Source organism: Oncorhynchus nerka, linkage group LG24 (genome assembly GCF_034236695.1).
Source record: "Oncorhynchus nerka isolate Pitt River linkage group LG24, Oner_Uvic_2.0, whole genome shotgun sequence".
NCBI lineage: Eukaryota > Metazoa > Chordata > Actinopteri > Salmoniformes > Salmonidae > Oncorhynchus > Oncorhynchus nerka.
In genome coordinates, this window is record NC_088419.1 from 58,069,635 (window position 1) to 58,083,582 (window position 13,948).

Genomic DNA, 13,948 nt, shown 5'->3' on the forward strand with positions numbered 1-13,948 from the left:
CTGAACAGGTGGACATTACAGAAGAACATGGTCGCCCAGGATGTCAAACACCCACGCTGACAAACACCCTGTTGTGAATCATAGGCCTGTACAATGTGTCACTGTCTGTGTGGAATGATGTTTACCTGGAATACAACAATGGAATGCCCACTGAGCACAACACATCATTTCAATGTGAAGAATTGGGTTATATTTGATAGATACGTTGATGAGATTCTAACCTATTTTCACCTACTCAAAAACAGCCCAAAATTTGTTGAATTTCCCTATGCTTTCAACCATCTTAAAGCATAACCAAATTCCAATGGAAAATGAAAAGCACACCAAAGATGAAATAATAATAATGTGTTATCACTGTTCCTCATCTAATAGCACAAACAAATGACCTGGATTGCAGTTGAGATTACATTAAAAGTACATGGTCCAAGTGATCAAGACGTATTGCAGATTATCATAGCAATTGACCTGCGACCCCGAATATGCACACTTTCCATGGTTACATAAGAAGACATTTATTGTTATCGTAACCTCAAGATGTGGCCATGAATGTGTTACTCGTTGGAATGGTTCGATAAATACTGTTACATTATTTTGTAAGATAGCTTTAACTTTAGGCTATTGACTCTCTTACAAAAGTAATATTGAATTGTGTTTGGTTGACAACGCAAACAAATGTGAACATTTAAAGGAGCTGGTATCTGTTGCTTGGATAGTTCCATCAGAGCCACTGAAGTTGAACTAGCCTTATATATCACAGGACAGCCTCGTCTGAACAGCCTCGCTGTGTTGTAACTAGCAGCAAAACAAACCTTTTTTTTATGACTCATGACATCATACACACCCTGAAGTGTTTGATTTACTTTGTTTTTCTCACCTCTTGTCAACAAGGCGCTTATATCCACTCTCTCTTTGCCAACAGGGCAACAGTTCTTCAAAGCACATTGGGAATGCTGAAAAAAGGGCTTGGTATGGGCAGAACGGCGCTCATTGAATGTGGAATTCCACTGCCGTCACGGCGTAAAGTGTGGTATTGTTGATAAAAGGTTAGATGAAAAGAGCTCCTCTCCAGTGGACGCGCTGAACGAGTGGTGACATTTTGGTTGCATCAGCTCTATCTGATCAAAGCCAAATCTACAGAATTCTACACAATGACCTCCTATGCTGCCTTTTTTTATTTCCACAACAAAACTTCAATTGAAAATCCCCAAAATAACAATTCCATGATCATCAGAATGAATGATAAACAATAACATAACAAAAATGGATCTAGCACATTTATTAACTTTTAGGATGTGTCTCTGGTTGTGGAGGTCTTCAAGGACATTTTGGAGGAGTGGAAACTCAGTGGGTGGAACATGAAGAGGTTTCACAAGTGGAGTCAGATGGTGGTAACACAGATCGTTAAAGCCACACACACACACACACACACACACACACACACACACACACACACACACACACACACACACACACACACACACACACACACACACACACACACACACACACACACACACACACACACACACACACACACACACACACACACACACACACACACACACACACACACACACACACACACACACACACACACACACACACACACACACACACACACACACACATGGCCACTGCCAGAGTGTCTCCCCTTTCTTTGAGAGATGCCCCCTGGAAAGAAATGAAGGAAAATACCACCGTTTCAAAGGTGCTGTTAAATGGCAGGACATGAGTATGTCTCTTCCTAGACCTTCATTGTTCCAGCCATCCATGCAGGTCAGGCCTGTGAATGTCACCTCTTTATTTTTCATTGTGAGGAGGAACAGGCAGTCTGAACTTGCCTGACTCCTCTATGCCTAAAGGCGTCCACATGCGAATCACTTTCACATCTTAGATGTAAAATTGCGCGACTAAGACCTCCTCGGCAAAAATGTGAAAATGAATGACCGATTTCTTAATTTATCTTAGATTAATTCAGACTATTTTGAAGAAGTGGCTAAGGCGTCTCAAAAGGGTCAAACTACTATTGCCATTTTTGTCTAGTTTTTTAAGCGAATGTCTTTTAAGGGAGTCTGCGAGGCACAGACGTTTACTTCGCCTAGCCGAGTTCTGCTAGGAGCAAACGGAACCTAGTATGCAGACTCCTTTAGTCACAGTGACTCACTAAAGACCCAAGGCTTTCAATATTTCAACCAACACCTCTCTGACAGACTAACTGGGAGTATCCAGTCTAGCTTAAAGTCCTACCCCAATTTTCTTTTCACCTCATTTAACACCTGATTTACTTGTCAAGAGGCACATCTTAATAGGTATCCTCATGATGTGGCACAAGTAAGGGGGGAGGCCGATGACAACCCAAAGTCACCATCAGACCAACTCCCTGAATGCACTACACCTTGACGTTTGCAGTTGTGTCAAAGAAAAAACACTATTCTGCTCAAAACATACACTCCCATTCAAAGTTTGGGGTCACATAGAATTGTCCTTGTTTTAGAAAGAAGAAAAATACATTTAATGTTGTAGATGAGTTTTGTAAAAGGCTGATTTTTAATGGGACATCTACATAGGCGTACAGAGGCCCATTATCAGCAACCATCTCTCCTGTGTTTCAATGGCACGTTGTGTTAGTTAATCCTAGTTTATCATTTTAAAGGCTAATTGATCATAAGAAAATACTTTTGCAGTTATGTTTGCGCAGCTTAAAACTGTTGTGCTGATTAAAGAAGCAATAAAACTGGCCTTCTTTAGACTAGCTGAGTATCTGTGTTACGGTTTTCTTCTGGTGAAAGAGAGGACCAAAATGCAGCGTGGTTATTCATAAACATCTTTAATGAAAATACAAACAGTTTACAAAAAACAATAAACGTGAAAAACCAAAACAGCCCTATCTTGAGGAACAAACACAGAGACAGGAACAATCACCCACGGAATACCCAAGGAATATGGCTGCCTAAATATGGTTCCCAATCAGAGACAACGATAAACACCTGCCTCTGATTGAGAACCACTCTAGGCAACCATAGACTTTCCTAGACTACTTAACTAAACACAATCCCATTAACTACAAAACCCCTAGACAAAACAAACCACATAAATCACCCATGTCACACCCTGGCCTGACCAAAATAATAAAGAAAACACAAAATACTAAGGCCAGGGCGTGACAATCTGGAGCATCAGATACTCAGCATCAGGACTTTTTTTCTGAAAATCTTATACTATTCTTGAGCAAGAGGATAAGTACATTAGAGTGTCTAGATTGAGAAACAGACGCCTCACAAGTCCTCAACTGGCAGCTTCATTAAATAGTACCCACAAAACACCCGTCTCAATGTCAACAGTGAAGAGGTGACTCCGGGTTGCTGGCCTTCTAGGCTTGCAAGCGAAGAACACCAACCCAACCGTGAAGCACGAGGGTGGCAGCATCATGTTGTGGGGGTGCTTTGCTGCAGGAGGGACTGGTGCACTTCACAAAATAGATGGCATCATGAGTTGGGAAAATATGTAGATATATTGAAGCAACATCTCAAGACATCAGTTAAAGTTAAAGCTTGGTCGCAAGTGGGTCTTCCAAATGGAAAATGACCCCAAGCATACTTCCAAAGTTGTGGTAAAATGGCTTAAGGACAATAAAGGCATGGTATTGGAGTGGCCATCACAAAGCCCTGACCTCAATCCTATAGATAATGTGTGGGCAGAACTGAAAAAGCGTGTGCGAGCAAGGAGTCTTTTATCGATGGCAGTTATGATATCGTTTAGGACCTTGAGCGTGGCTGAGGTGCATCCATGACAAGCTCAGAAACCAGATTACATAGAGGAGAAGGTATGGTGTGATTCGAAATGGTCGGTGATCTGTTTGTTCACTTAACTTTCAAAGACTTTAGAAAGGCAGAGCAGGATAGATATGGGTCTGTAACAGTTTGGGTCTAGAGTGATGACCGCGGCAGCTTTCCAATCTTTAGGGATCTCAGACAATACGAAAGAGAGGTTGAACAGGCTAGTAATAAGGGTTGCAACAAATGCGGCAGATAATTTTAGAAAGAGAGGGTCCAGATTGTCTAGCCCAGCTGATTTGTAGGGGTCCAGATTGTCTAGCCCAGCTGATTTGTAGGGGTCCAGATTGTCTAGCCCAGCTGATTTGTAGGGGTCCAGATTTTGCAGCTCTTTCAGAACATCAGTTATCTGGATTTGGGTGAAGGAGAAGTGAGGTGGGTTTGGGCAAGTTGCTGCGAGGGGTGCAGAGCTGTTGGCCGAGGTAAGGGTAGCCAGGTGGAAAGCATGTCCAGCCGTTGAAAAATGCTTATTGCAATTATCGATTGTCATACATTTATCAGTGGTGACAGTGTTTCCTATCCTCAGTGCAGTGGGCAGCAGGGAGGAGGTGCAATTATTCTCCATGGATTTTACAGTGTCCCAAGACTTTTTGGAATTAGTGCTATAGGATGCAAATTTCTGTTTGAAAAAGCGAGCTTTTGCTTTCCTAACTGACTGTGTATATTGGTCCCTAACTTCCCTGAAAAGTTTCACATCGCGGGGGCTATTCGATGCTAATGCAGTGCGCCACAGGATGTTTTTGTGCTGGCCAAGGGCAGTCAAGTCTGGGGTGAACCAAGGGCTATATCTGTTCTTAGTTCTACATTTTTTGAATGGGGCATGCTTATTTAATATGGTGAGGAAAGCACTTTCAAAGAACAACTAGGCATCCTCTACGGGCGGGATGAGTCATTTAGAAAGGCCTGTTCGCTGAAGTATTTTAGGGAGTGTTTGACAGTGATGAGGGGTGGTCGTTTGACTGCGGACCCATTACGGACGCAGGAAATTAGGCAGTGATCGCTGAGATCCTGGTTGAAGACAGTAGAAGGCAAGTTGGTCAGAATGATATCTATGAGGGTGCCCATGTTTACGGATTTAGGGTTGTACCTGGTAGGTTCCTTGATCATTTGTGTGAGATTGAGGGCATCTAGCTTAGATTGTAGGATGGCCGGGGTGTTAAGCATATCCCAGTTTAGGTCACCTAACAAACTCTGTTTAGGTCACAGTACGAACTCTGAAGATAAATGGGGGGCAATAAATTCACATATGGTGTCCAGGGAACAGCTGGGGGCTGAGGGGGTCTATTTGCACCCCATTATTTTTATTTCTACTTTGCACATTCTTCCACTGCAAATCTACCATTCCAGTGTTTTACTTGCTATATTGTATTTACTTTGCCACCATGGCCTTTTTTTTTGCCTTTACCTCCCTTATCTCACCTCATTTGCTCACATCGTATATAGACTTGTTTCTACTGTATTATTGACTGTATGTTTGTTTTACTCCATGTGTAACTCTGTGTCCTTGTATGTGTTGAACTGCTTTGCTTTATCTTGGCCAGGTCGCAATTGTAAATGAGAACTTGTTCTCAACTTGCCTACCTGGTTAAATAAAGGGTAAATAAAAAATTAAAAAATTAAACAACAAGCAGCAACAGTGAGAGACTTATTTCTGGAAAGGTGGATTTTTAAAAGTAGAAGCTCAAACGTTTTGGGCACAGACCTGGATAGTATGACAGAACTCTGCAGACTATCTCTGCAGTAGATTGCAACTCCGCCCCCTTTGGCAGTTCTAACTTGTCGGAAAATGTTGTAGTTGGGACATGATGTCCAAGGCAAACTTGTCTTACTTAGGGTTCCAGAGCAAACAGAGTGGATGTATTTGCTCTTCATGTGGAAATCAATGTGCACAGAAAAAGATGGCTGTTTGTTTCCTTAGTATATCTCAGGCTCCATGATCCGTCATTTTAGATTAAAATGTTCGTTTTTTTTGTCATTTAGCAGACATTCTTAACCAGATTGACTTGCATCCACATATCACAGTCCATGGAGAATAAAAGCACCTCCTCCCAGCTGCCCACTGCACTGTAGCTAGGAAACACTGTCACCACCGATAAATGTAAGTGCATTTTTGCTCAATAAAGAAGTTATCAGCAAAGTCAAAGCTAGTAGGTTAAGACAAGTGTAAGCTTTTTTTCTTATTTTTTATGTGTGTGTGCGTGGGGGGGGGGGGGGGGTAAGACTGATATGTCTGATTTAAGATGCTCTATGAAGAAGTAGGGTGTCAGATGTTTTCGGAAGATGGGCATGACCTCTGCTGTTCTAGCATCAGGGGGAAGCTCGTTCCACCATTGGGGTGCCATAGGGGTGGGATGGCCATGAGACCAGAGGTGGCAGAACGGAGTGCTTGGGTTGGGGTGTAGCGTTTGAGCATAGCCTGAAGGTAGGGAGGGGCAGTTCCCCTTTATGCTCCGTAGGCAAGCACCATGGTCTTGTGGTGGATGCGAGCTCTGACTGGAAACCAGTGGCGTGTGTGGAGAAGTGGTGTTGAAATGGGAGTATGTGGGAAGGTTGAACACCAGGTGGGCTGCGGCATTCTGGATAAATTGCAGGGGTTTATGGCACAAGCGGGGAGCCCAGCCAACAGAGAGTTGCATTAGTCCGAACGGGAGATGACAAGTGCCTGGATTAAGACCTGTGCCGCTTCCTGTGTAAGGAAAGGTTGTACTCTACGGATGTTGTAGAGCATGAACCTGCAGGACCTAGTCACTGCTTTGATGTTTGCAGAGAATGACAGGATGTTGTCCAGGGTCACGCCAAGGTTCTTTTCACTCTGGGAGGGGGACACTGTGAAATTGTCAACTGTGATAGAGAGGTCTTGGAGCGGGCAGGCCTTCCCCAGGCGGAAGAGCAGCTCCGTCTTGTCGAGGTTGAGGTGGTGGGCCGACATCCAAGCTGAGATGTCTGGCAGGCACGAAGAAATGAAGAGCCACCTGGGTGTCAGAAGGGGGAAGGAGAAAAGAAGTTGAGTTGTCATCCGCATAGCAATGATAGGAGAGAACATGTGAAGATATGACGGAGCAGAGTGACTTGGTGTATACAGAAAAGAGGAGAGAGCTTAGGACTGAGCCCTGGAGGACAACTGTAGTGAGAGCACGTGGTGAAGACACAGAGATCATCTCGATGTCACCTGGTAGGAGCGACCTGCCAGGTAGAATGCAATCCAGGAATGTGCAAAGCCTGAGACGCCCAGCACTGAGAGGGTGGAGAAGGGGATCTGATGGTTTATAGTGTCGAAGCCAGTGGATAGATCTAGGAGGAGGAGAACAGAAGAGAGTGGGTCAGCTTTGGCAGAGCCTCTGTGACACAGAGGAGAGAGGGTCAGCTTTGGAGAGCCTCTGTGACACAGAGGAGAGGGGGTCAGCTTTGGAGAGCCTCTGTGACACAGAGGAGAGAGGGTCAGCTTTGGCAGAGCGGAGAGCCTCTGTGTTTCTGTACAGCACTTTGAGATATCAGCTGATGTACGAAGGGCTATATAAATACATTTGATTTGATTTGATTTGTGACACAGAGGAGAGAGGGTCAGCTTTGTTAGAGCCTCTGTGACACAGAGGAGAGAGGGTCAGCTTTGGCAGAGCCTCTGTGACACAGAGGAGAGAGGGTCAGCTTTGGCAGAGCGGAGAGCCTCTGTGACACAGAGGAGAGTGGTGTCGTTTTAGTGAGCAGTCTTAAAGCCTGACTGTTAGGGTCAAATCAAAACAAAGTTTATTGGTCGTGTACACAGATGTGCAGATGTTATCATACGTACAGCAAAATGCTTATGTTTCTAGCTCCAAAAGAGCAGTAACATGATGCAGCCACCACTATGCTTGAAAATATAGAGAGTGATGCTCAGGGATATATTGTGTTGGATTTGCCTCAAACACACCACTTCAGGACAAGAAGTTCATTACTTGCAGTATTACTTTAGTGCCTTGTTGCAAACAGGATGCATGTTTTGGAATATTTTGAACCTGTACATGCTTCCTTCTTTTCACTCTGTCAATTAGGTTAATATTGTGGAGTAACTACAATGTTGTTGATCCATCCTCAGTTTTCTCCTATCAAAGCCATTGAACTCAGTAGCTGTTTTAAAGTCACCATTGGCCTCATGGTGAAATCCCTGGGCGGTTTCCTTCCTCTCTGGCAACTGAGTTAGTAAGGACGTCTGTATCTTTGTAGTAACTGGGTGTATTGATACATCATTCAAAGTGTCATTGATAACTTCACCATGCTCAAAGGGATATTAATCTACCAATACGTGCCCTTTGTGAGGCATTGGTAAACCTCATTGGTCTTTGTAATTAAATCTGTGTATGAAATTCACTGCTCGACTGAGAGACCTTATGAATAATTGTATGTGTGGGGTACAGAGATGAGCTAGTCATTCAAAAATCATGTTAAACACTATTACTGCACACAGAGTGAGTCCATGCAACTTATTATGTGACTTGTTAAGCACATTTTGAACTTATTTAGGCTTACTATAAGAAAGGGGTTTGAATTTTGTACAAAAAAATTACAATAATGCATAATTCTACTATGACATTATGGGGAAAAAATATATAAAAAATTCAGGCTATAACACAACAACATTTGGAAAAAATGTATACTTCCTGAAGTCACTTAAAATGGGATAAACAGTATGTTAACATTTTGAAAGTGATCAGTGTTCAATGTCTCTATATACATGGGGCAGCAGTCTCTAAGGGGCAGCGGTGGTAGCTGGCTAGTGTCAGTGTCTAAGGTGCCAGGCAGAGTACCGGCGGTAGCTGGCTAGTGTCAGTGTCTAAGGTGCCAGGCAGAGTACCGGCGGTAGCTGGCCAGTGTCAGTGTCTAAGGTGCCAGGCAGAGTACCGGCGGTAGCTGGCTAGTGTCAGTGTCTAAGGTGCCAGGCAGAGTACCGGCGGTAGCTGGCTAGTGTCAGTGTCTAAGGTGCCAGGCAGAGTACCTGCGGTAGCTGGCTAGTGAAGATTGTTCCGAGAGAGGGAGTCGGTCATAGACAGCACGCTCAAGTGTTTTGAAAAGAAAATAAAGGGATGTTGATCTGTAGTTTTGGACGTCAGAGGGGTCGAGTGTTGGTTTCTTGAGGGGAGAGACTCTGGCAATCTTTTCCACCCTCCTTCCCTCCTGTGGGAGGAAAACCAGCATCCTTTACACCTAACTGGATGACAGATGCACCCCCCCCCGCACTCCCTCTCGCTGTTCTTTCTCTAACGCCTTAATCACACCGACAGCTTTATTGTGCAAAATGTTACTGCATGGAAAAGCGTCACTTATGTTGGAACATACAGTATTAGCAAATAGCATTATCGCACATTGAACCTATCATGGCTCAGGCTAAGACCCAGATGAACACAGGAGGTGGATAGTACGAGTCTCAGAGTTTATTTCAGTACAAGGGGCAGACAATCTGTAGGTCAAGGCAGGCAAAGAGTCGTAATCCAAATCAGAGTCAGGCAGGTACAGGACAGCAGGCGGAAAGGTCAGAACTGGAAAGACTAGGAAAAGCAAACACTAGTGCACAGGAACACGCTGGTAGGACTTGACGAGACAAGACGAATTGGCAACAGACAAACAGAAAACACAGGTATAAATACACATGAGGTAACGAGAGACACCTGGTGGGAGTTGGGGACAATCACAAGACAGGTGAAACAGATCAGGGTGTGACAGAACCAAAGTGTTTGAATTGAAAATGTCATGACTAGCAATAATCACCAGGGTGTTTCTTCATAGTCATAGATAATTCATAGAGAACATCAGTAGACAGTCTGTACTGTCCAGCTCTGAGACAGCACCTGGCAGACAGTAATGAATAAAGGGATGGGTACTTATTCTAGCAGTACCTGATTGTGTTGCCGTCTGTCTCATGCCTTCAAAAGGTTAACTTGACCCAGCTCATTCAAGAACATGGGCTGCTGATGGGCACCTTGTGCTGAGGAGAAAACAGTCTAACAGTCTTATTCCACCCTGAATCACAGACAGAGAGGTTCCATTCTGACTCACAGAGACATGCTAATAGACAGACACGGTGTCTGTGGTTCTACCAGCACACCACTAGCTTAGTATTAGCATCATAGTTTGCTGCCGTCTGTGGGTTAATTATGAACTTAAAATTCCAATGGATCAGGCTTTTCCTCCTCCTGCTGCTTTCGGGGATATTTTTAGTCCGTGGTTCTTTATGCTGCGGCGTATTTGAGGAGCACAGACATGAATGTGGGTTGCTCTATTTTCTTCCTGTGGCCTCAAAGTGAGAGTGGATTTTTGGATGGAACTGTTATGCTGCAGTCGTCTGAGCTCCTTTTTGAGGCCGGAGGGTGGGCGAGAGGAGGGGGAGAGTGGAGAGGGGCGAGGGAGCCAGGGAGAGGAGGGGGAGAGTGGAGAGGGGCGAGAGCCGGCATTCCAGGCAGAGCAGAGGGCGTGAGGTGTGGGTGGAGTGGTGTTGCAGGGGCGTACTAGAGCAAAGAGCAACGTCTGTGCACTTCTGATTCCATGGCCCTGAGCTCATCACCTTTGAGCCAGCCGCTCCCTCCCTCTCCCCCCCACTCCTCCCCCTCTCCGTCTCAGGCGTTTTTAACTCCTTGCTAGAGCCTTTCTTTCCAAGAGGGACCGCTCCAGTATTACTGTACTGTCCCACTGGTGGCAGGCAGGAGACTCAGAGAGGCAGACACAGCTTGGGAGTTGAGCAAGTTTTCTGGGAAACTAACACAATATGAAAGTAGAAGATGAATAGACTGCAAATGTTTCTTCCCATCAAAGGTTCATTTACATAAGGAATTTGCCATCATGTGACCTAACCTGAAGGACATGCCCTGGCCACACACTGGTTGTGTGTCAATGTGGGTAGACAGAAAGACAAACAAACAAGAGAGGGTAGGGCATCAGTAGGTCACTCCTCTGTTTACCTCAATGTTACTGGGTTTACTGGAATTGAGATGAAACATGGAAGGTGCCAACAAACACATTACCCAAGCCTCACCTGCAGCAGGAGATCAAAGGATAAGATTACCATTGTTGCCGCCTCTATTATTCCAGATAGTTCACAATGGGCTATTATACTAAGTATGGAGACATATTAACATGACAAATTGTCAAGCAAGTACAGGCACAATGAACAGTAATGCAACCAGGAAATGGTCGTACAAGTGTCACACTAATAATATCCTAATATGGGAGGGTTAGGGGAGAGGATGCAGGGTGGGGGGTTGGAATGTAGTTCACAAGACGAGGAATTGTCTGGGAACTAGGGTGAATAAGAACATTGAAATCGGAAACCTGCGCCACTGTTTTCCAAAGACTGAATTATGCAACAGCAGCAGACAATGATATTTGAATGTGCTGACTGTTTTGTCATAGGTAACGCAGTGCAGGTGAGGCGTAGCCAGGGGTACATTGATGATAGAGGAACTGCTAATGCACTCAGTCGTGTTTGTCAAGATCTTATTGACCACCGTCTTTCCCACACCCCCTCTCTTTCTGTTTCCTTAATGAAATAAACCAAAGTCAGGTGGCTGCTGAATTGTCCACGAACGAGCGCTATAAGAATATTAACTTGACCTACCATTTATTTATCAATGAATCTGGCACACGCCATTGGCCCACTTACAGCTTTCCTGTATGAAATGACAAATGAGTACAGGCTCTGCTCTCGACATTTGTTCAACCACTGTAGCCTCCATGCTATATTATAACAACTTCAATTTGAACTTTGAATTTCTCCATGACAATGTCCTCTCCAATACAATTCAAATCAAGGCTTCTGGCATTTTCACACTTTTCACACAGCGGTACTGTAACAGCAAGTGACGTGTGTGAGAAGAAGTCGTAGGGGCCAGTGGTGCAGAACAGAGGGGGGGTTACTGAACGTGTCTCAGTGTTCTGGTGGAGTGGCAGCCCTGCTGCAGCCTGCCGCCCTTGCGGTACTGCAGCCCGGGTCCACACTGGAGAGAAAGAGGGGGTCTATGTAAACACAGCCAGTCAGCTCTGAGGAATGTGTGAGGCACGCAGCGCCCTGGGGACAGGGCCAGGGGAGAGGCAGAGAGGGGTAAAGGGGGAACGAGGGGGAGGAATGGAAAGAGGAATGGGAGTGGGAGGAAGTCAGGGGCGAAACACGAGGGTGGAGTACAAGGCCCGAGGGCAGAGCGATGGAGGGAGGGATAGAGAGAAAGGGAGGAGTGATGAAACCTTGGCGTGTGAGGAGGAGGTTGTGGTGAGGATGGGGGTGACAGGGTTGAAGTGGTTTGAGGGCAAGGAAGGAAAGTCATAAGGCACTTCAAAGGCAGGGAGGCTTTGAGAGGCCTTGAGTCAGGAGGTTCATAGGGGTTAGCCTGCTAACATCCTAACTCAGGTTCCTGGTGCTGTCCGCAGAGCTGCTGAAACCAATTTAGGCGAGGCCTCGGAGGCCTCTGGAGATGCAGGGTCGTAACCGGAGGAGCTGTGAGTGACAAAGAGCAGGGGGCTAGGCAGGGAGCAGGTCCACAGAGCCTGGGAACACAACACAGAAAGAAAGAGAACAACCCCACAGTGACTGACCCGGACTACACTGCACACACAGCAGCTCAAAAAACCCACTGCTGCTAAGATACAGTGCCTTTTATGGTTCTATTCTCAATTAGCAATGAATCTTTTCAGATAGCTCATACCTAATAACTTCATCAGTCTATCATCATAAACATGTCTGAGTAAAATCTCACACTCCTCATATCTGTGGTATGAAATGTGTTTACAAGCACATGTCTGAGATGGTGCAGAATGGTTTAAAATGACCCCATTGGAGCCATTGGAATATCTTGCTTGGTACATGTGAGCAGACTGTACTGTGACGGTGGAGAACATTCTGTTACAACCCGTCATCATGGCCAAGGCAGGGGACATAACCATATTTAGAAAAAGATGAGGTTCAACCAGGATACAATCATGTTTCACAATCTCACTCATCCATGCTTCAAATAATAGTTTAATTGCTGACGTGTATGGAATCCAACCCACCCAAACCTTTCTAGTGAATGTCTCAGAAAAGTTTCAAATGTGAGCGACTTTGGTGAAATAAAACACTATTGTGACATCTGTGTGCCTTTTACTGAACGGGACTGAAGGGAGGGAAGGTGGATGACTGACCCAATAGTAGGTGAATAACACAAAATGTACATTTAGAAAACAGATCACATGAAACAGGAACAATAGTATGTGTGGACTGGGTGGGTGTGGAGGGTGAAGCTATGCGGTTATATTGTTTTATACATGGTTTGGGGATAGTTGTGTGAGTGACGGCAGGGGAGGGTGTGAAAGAGAGTGTGAGTCACTCTCAGGGTCCTCTTTTATGAGTCATAGAGTTAACAGTTCCATGTCCTTGCCTTGACCAGCCATATGTACTGGAGTGGGCCATACATGTGAGTAGTGGGGCGACGGTAATGGGGTAAGAGTTTTCCCCACCACATGACCAGGAAAAACTCATAGACCAGGGTATAACAGCATGGGCTAGGATGACTGCTGTTGTTTGTCTCCCTGGCCTCATTATGGGGAAAAGGAATGGCTTCACAAGGAGAGAAAAGGAGAACAAATACTGTAATGTGTGGGTGGCTGAAGTGTGTAATGGGTGCAGAGGAAGTGCTGTGCAAGCAGCAGGTACATACTTATAGGTGTGTGTGTATGTGTGAGAGAGTTTATGCCTGTGGTTGGTCTTAACGTCCTGCCTGTGAGACCGGATGTGCATTCAGTGTATGTGGGTGTGAGTCAGTGTGTGTGTGTGTGTGTGTGTGTGTGTGTGTGTGTGTGTGTGTGTGTGGGGTGTGTGTGTGGGGGGGGAGAGTGCATGGGCGGGCTTCACTGCACCGTGTGGATTTTGGGTGTGGGTTTTGATTACAGGCTGCTGAGCCAAGAACTCACAGCACTTCTGTCTGACACAACAAGCCAAATCACAGCAGATGTGCACACACTGATATCAGTTTAAGAGTCATACAATCACGTGCACACACACACACACACACACACACAAATAGTGTACGAGTACACACACACACACACACACAAAAGAAAGTGTACAGGTCATACAATCACATGTACACACTGACACACACACATATCCTGTCCCCTTT

The 13,948-nt window shown here is 45.2% G+C and overlaps 1 long non-coding RNA gene across 1 annotated transcript; it reads right to left on the reverse strand.

The window, feature by feature from the left end:
- Positions 1 to 2,808: 2,808 nt before the first annotated feature.
- On the reverse strand, positions 2,809 to 10,179 carry LOC135564322 (uncharacterized). The gene is made up of 2 exons (XR_010460922.1): positions 9,701 to 10,179; positions 2,809 to 8,981 (listed from the first exon to the last, which is right to left on the reverse strand). It is a non-coding gene; the product is annotated as an uncharacterized LOC135564322 (long non-coding RNA).
- Positions 10,180 to 13,948: the final 3,769 nt, after the last annotated feature.